This window comes from Poecilia latipinna, unplaced genomic scaffold (genome assembly GCF_001443285.1).
Source record: "Poecilia latipinna isolate Pla-1442-1.1 unplaced genomic scaffold, P_latipinna-1.0 Scaffold709, whole genome shotgun sequence".
Classification (NCBI taxonomy): domain Eukaryota; kingdom Metazoa; phylum Chordata; class Actinopteri; order Cyprinodontiformes; family Poeciliidae; genus Poecilia; species Poecilia latipinna.
Window position 1 is genome coordinate 316,374 of NW_015113325.1, and position 6,751 is coordinate 323,124.

The following is a 6,751-nucleotide window of genomic DNA, read 5'->3' on the forward strand; positions in this document are numbered from 1 at the left end:
ATTTCTCATCATATTTAGTTGAAAAATACTAACTAAATATTAAATAATTATAGAAATATGTTATTTTAGCTCAGAGTTTCAATGAACATGTATGTTTTCTGGGGAAACGTTAACATCTAACCCGTCTGTAGGAAGGAAATCATTCTGCTCCAGTTCCTGAAATAAAGATATGCATGAAGTCCTGCAGCGGCGGCGACCGGAGCTAATACGGTAAAAATCATCTTACCAAGACAATAAGGACGTTAAAACAATCCTTTGAGGTCATTTTCAAAAATTTAGGAAACATTTACCTTCCACGCAGCTCCAACTTTTCACACGCCGCCTTTAATCCTAAAATGTTCCCTGAACTCCCAGACTATGTCCCAGTTTGAGGCGCTGGCGAGCCACTGGTCAAGACGTGAGGTCATGCAGGCGATGAATCACGACTCGTGACGTCACAATGTTTGACACCCGACTCGTAGAGAAACCAGGATGTGGTTGAACGTTGGAGCCGATGGGCTGATCGTCATGTTTTTATATAATCTGTATGAACAGATTATGACGAACCTCAGGGTGGGGATAATCTGGTGACATGAAGCTCTGACTTACTGCTCTTCACTTCTCATTCATGTAAAATCAACCACAGTTTGAATTTTTGACTTTTTCTGGACAATAAAACCGATCCAGTCCACCTGTAGAGAAATGTCATCATATCAAGATGAAGAATTTATTATTCTGTCAAAATCCATGAAGGATGGAAGATTTCAAAGAGACAAAGATCTCTCGCTAATTAGATTCCTTTTAATGCAAATATATATTTAATTTAATGTATTGCATCCCACAGTACATTCATTTAGTCTTTTCTGAGTGAAGCTCTGCTGGACTTCCAATAGTTTATGTTTCAGTAGCTCAACCGAGCCGGGTTAAGACCGGAGTGAAGAATACCCAGAAACCAAACCTGGAGAAAAAACAACCCAGAATATTAAAACTTTTTCTTCCGTTTCCGATTCTAATTTCACTGAAGTTATGAAAAATGAGAAATGGATCCTAAAATTCATTAAATCCTCAAATTAATGTTCAGTCTCTGGTGGATCCCGCTAGCTGAAAAGTTAGCTATGCTAACCCTGATGTGCTAATCATACACATTAGTTCTGCTACAGCTAAACATGCTAGCTCACTAAGCTCAACCACAAGGACACCCATTATGCGTTAATGACATAAAATGTGTAATAAAATTATATGTCTCCCCCAACAGGGTCATATTTGTCATTGACACAGGTAGCTATACGGTTTATGCTAAGTGTTGTTAAAGTTAGCAAAACGCGAAGGCGCTAAAGGAAAAGCTAGGTCAACTGTTAGCAGAGGTGCAAACGGCTTTAAAAACACATTGTTTATATTTAAAAGGAGAATAAATCTCTTTATCTTCCCATTAGTTCAGGTTTTACCTCCATGGAAACGTCAATAATTCATCTTTGAACGAATCAACTGTATTGATCAGGTTTAAGACTTTATTTTAGCTTTTTTCTGGTTTAGTCAGCCTGACACTCATTTCATGTCGTTGCTACATTGAATAAAATCAATACGAACCAACAGAATCAGGATCCGAATGAATAAGTTATTACCAAATTAAAAATGTTCAGGATTTCCAGTAGCTACCAGCTAACAGAACGAACACTAATGAACTATGAAATTGAAAGCTTGTATATTTATGCCAGGGGACTCTGCAGGAGATGTTGATTTACTGATAACACATTTGCAATTTGTGCCGGGGTCAATACTGACACCGACACACGGCGCTGATGCTGCAGCGCCGCTTTTCCATTCTGGGCTTCTCTGTCTGATGATGTTTGTGCTGCTCAGTGTCTGCAGGTCATAGATACGTTCTCTGCTGCAGCCCTTCCCATTGAGCCTCTGCATGCAATATAGATGATGCTCTGTTCGCTTTCTGTCTGTATGCGCAGAGTTTATGTCCAAAGCAGCAGAATCAGGTGATGGCAGCTTCACACACACAAACACAAAAATCCAAGTTGCCTGTCATTAATAATCCATTACGAATAAACGAACCTGTTCTGCTTCATTGTGTCCAGCAAATAAAAATATTTCTTCATGCATTTCTCCCTCACCTGTTCTGTTCAAACCTAACATCCTTTCTGTCTGAATGACGCCTTCAACTGGTGCAGGCAGCGTGAAACCAACCGGTTCATACTGGGAAACTGGGTTCAGGAAGTAAATGACATTGCTCCAGGCGGAAATTAGATTAACAATAATGTCTAATTAGTTACACCTGCTGCTCCTTCTTAAACACAGTCAATTTAAACACGATGACGGCTTTAACACCTTTGACTTTCACAGAACTCTGGTCAGACCTGCTTTCATTGTCTTCATTAATTAGCATTAGTGGACAAACTTCTGCTAAAAGTGGATTTTTGCTAAGTGCTTTAGTTAGCTTTAAAAACATTTAGCCTCCCCTAAAGTTAATTTTTCTGGATAAATTTACTGTTTCATAAACATTCAGTCAAATAAAATTACATTTTTGACTAAAGAGTTTTTCAAGTAGACATTTATAATTCATGCTCTTATTTTGAAATGGGCAATAACACAGTAGTTCCATTTCCTCTCATTACATTTTCTTTTTTTCTTCAATAATTTAATTTCAAACAAGAAACACAGAGGAACAAATAAAACACAATTAAACTGGTGCTTGAGGGTCGTAGTCCTTCAAGGGCAGAAATGATTTGAGTCGAAGTTAGCACTTTAGCATTAGCTTTAGCTAGTTGTCCCATTGGTCATGCACTTTAGCATTAGCTTTAGCTAGTTGTCCCATTGGTCATGCACTTTAGCATTAGCTTCTGCTAAATCCAGTGTTAGTGTGATTCTGTAGCATTAGCAGAGCTAATGTTTATGACTATTGCTTTAAGGTTAGCGCAGCTAACGTTTTAGCTAGCAGTGATTATATCTCTGGTTTGATTAATAAAATCCATTTTACATCAGAACTTGACATTCCTCAAATAGAAACGCGTCTTTCCCAGCCAGACAACGTGGACATGGGTTACCATAAAACTGTTCCAGTGGCTCATGTGGATTTATAAGAATAAAAACCCTCTGAGGCCTCAGAGAATCTCAGCCTTCCTGTTTTCAGCCATGATGTTAAGTAGGACAATTCATTCAACCTGCTGTACGTTTTCACCAGATAATAAACGACGTGGCACAGAATCTAATTTCATTTCCAATAAAACATTTTTCTTCATGACTGCATTTTCAGAGACGTATTGCAGAAATCAAATGGGTGGGCTTATGAATGATGGATAATCCCATAAAGATGAACAATGTAGATGAACACAGTGGAGCAACGTTGAGCCCAAATGAAATGAGTTTCCCCAGAGACTCCGTCTGCTTCCAGATGCCCTGGACGTCGTCTGAACGCCCTCATGCAGCCCAGCTCACCTGCTGGAGGAATATTAAGGGGTTTTATTACAGGAGCCAAATCCTGTAATAAAGGTCCATAATTATAAGATGATAAGATGAATGATTCCACAGTTTAAGCAGAAATATTGCAGCTTCTAATTATCTTGTGTGAAACAAACTCAAAATATTTACTTAAATTCATCTTTCTGATCCTTCAGCAGCTTTTCCTTAACTTTCTTTCTCTCGTTTTGAAAGTTGAATGCTAATCGGGTTGAACGTCAACGTTTCTGTTTTAAAAGTTGTTTACCTTTTCACATGAACAACTGATTGGACAGTTAATTCATGATTATTTCATCCATTAGTTTCTAATTAAACAAACCGATTTCAGTTGGAAAAAAAGAAATTACACCTTTTAGCTAACAAAATAAATTCATGTTATTTTTGCTTCATAAAAGTTTTATTTTTTGTGCAAAGAATCATGATGTTAATTAAAACCAATTAGGAAACAGTTAAATGTAAACATTAAGGAGTGAAAGAAGAGATTTTATTTAATAAAAAAGGTCCAATGTCAGCTGTGAGCCATTTTTTTTAGTGTTATGAATTATTTATTTATTCGGTTTTGACGTAAAGCAAAATCTATAATATGAGCTGTGAAATTAAACCCGCTGACACCTGTCCTCACGCTCTCCTTGCTTTATTTGCCGGGGAATTAACGCACTGAGGTTAGGAAGCCCGTCAAAAGTCCACAAACACGACGTTTCGCGTCCAAACGGTTGCCTAGCAACCGAGTTGGCACAAAAACACCTCTGATGTTACAGTTGGATTAAAGGCTTGTTGGTGTGTAAACATGCAAGGCAGTTATGATGGAATATCTTGCTGGTTTACAACAAGAACTGGGTTCAAAACCTTAAAATGCATCCAACGCTTCCTCAAGGGTCAAAGTTCAACCTCAACACTGCTGAGATTTATGGAGTCTGACCCAGAAAACCAAAACGTTTATTTAAAATCCACCAATTCTTACAACAAAATCAAGAATGTAACAGACCCAAACGGTGTGTGGTTCAGGTGAAACCTGCTGACAGAGATTGAATTAGAACTGGTTGGGGTGTAAACTATTTAGCTAGCAAGCTAGCCTGCTAACTAGCCTGCTAACTAGCCTGCTAACTAGCCTGCTAACTACATATTTAGCAAGTAAGCTTCTGTTTACTTCTGTTAGTTTATAAATCACTTGCTGGAAATTAAATGTTTAGTTTGTAAACTTTTCTTTGTTTAGCTTAGTATTTTATATGGTTTGTGAACTAAATATTTAGTTTGGAAATGTGACATAAATGTATGAATAACAGTGAAAATATGACTTTGCAAAACAAACACCCATTTTTTCTATGGCAGGCTAAATGAACCAAAACTAATTTTTACTGTGTAATTTAACAAATGGTAACTTTCTGTGGAAAAGAAAAAAATCTGCTATGAATTCAAACGTGCACCAAAGTTTAGTTTTTAAAAAAGACCAATCCCACGGCGGTAAAAGACTTTAAAGCTCTGAATGAATCTGATGATCACAAACATTATGAATTTATGTAAACTTCTGACCAAAGACGCAGCAAAGCTTGATGGACTTTTGCCAAACGAGACGTAAATGTGTCTCACACCACAAGGAGCTAAATCCTCTAATCTGATTAAACGAAGATTTGGCAGCACAATCCAATAATAGAAGTGAAGTGGCCTCTTCTTATCAGATAAACCGGCAGATGCGGTTTTAGCGCCGAGGCATTTCATTTCATTTCAGCAGAACCGGCTGGATGGAAGGAAACATGGCTGCTGAAAAACGCCGAGCGCTTTTCTGTGAAAATCTTTCCTGCTTTGCTGAAGATCAGACTCCAGATTTTAAAAGCTTGTCAAGATGTTTTTGGTTCTACAGTAAATAAAAAGACAGTAGAATGAAATCCTTCCAGTAAAAAGTTAAATGAATCAGTCTGAGCTGGTTTCAGATGGGCGATGTGGCTCTAGCCCAGGGAGGCATGACCAGGGGGAAGGGCCGTAATTATCCAACTGGGCTGTTTTCATAGAGTTGATATAATTTAAACATAATTCTAGACCTGGCAATCTAAAAGAGCTAAATTTAAACTTTCAGTAACCGCGTCTTTGTGTTTAATTTTCAAATCAGTGAATTAACTGTTTGTTTATAATATAAAACTTTCTAAATGATCCGATAAACACAAACCTCTTCATTTTATCCTCAGGGATCTGAAAACTTAAAGAATAAACACCATTAAAGTGAATAAAGGACCTCAGTATTTGTGTTCACACTGATTAGGAATCAAAACCAGATTCAATTAATAGATAAACTTGTTTAAAAACGAGTAAAACGTGAGATTAATGAACAATAACCGATCCAGTTAAACTCCCCATGTTCCAACCAAACAAAGCATAAATAGCGTTGAGTTTTATTTCAGCGTTAATGTTCATTACTACACAGATTACACAGACTGAAGGGTTTCCAGAGGCAGCCTGGAGGAGAAAATTGCCTCATTTGTGTGAGTAAAAGCGTTTTTGGTTCAGAGTAATCTGTGAGTCTGTGGTCGGAGGGAGCAGCAGCTTCCTGCCTTTCAGGGTTCTGACAGGAAGCCAGTATCTCCTGACTTAGTCCTATCAGTCCAACGCAGCGCTCTGCAGAGACAGTCGGCTCAGATTTAAATATTTCTGAGGGATGAAGCGCCGCTGCAAGTATTAAATTGTCAAAACATATATATATATATATATAAATATATAGAGATGTGCAGGCACGCAAACTTACTCAAAGGATTTGAGTACAAACAGGAAGACGGACAGACTAATAAATCCATGCAGCAGACACCTGAAAGAAAATGTGTGCATGTTTTTATTTCCTTCCTCCAACTTGCTTTAAAGAAAGTGGGCAGCGTTCGTCACGGCTACACATTCGGGTTCCACTGAGTTTAATCTGTCACACAATCCTGTTTGGCAGATCAACCCAAAATTGGAAAAGTTGTTTGAGGAGGAGCCCCAGTTCCAGCTGCACTTCATAAATCCTGTTTGTACTCTAAACTGGATTATATTTACTTAACTGGAAAGACTCCATTATGTAGTTTCAAACTTGGATTTGTAGAAAGTGAGCTTGTTTTGAAAAAGGTCAGAGTTCTGGAAACCCTGTTTTATGGAAGTTCTTCTTTTATAATTATGATTAAAATACGTAACACCGTGAAAAACAAAACAAACGCTTTTCACACACACACACGCGCACACACACGCACGCACACATGCACACACACACACACACACACAAACACACACACACACACACACACACACACACGCACACACACACACACACACACACACACACACGCAC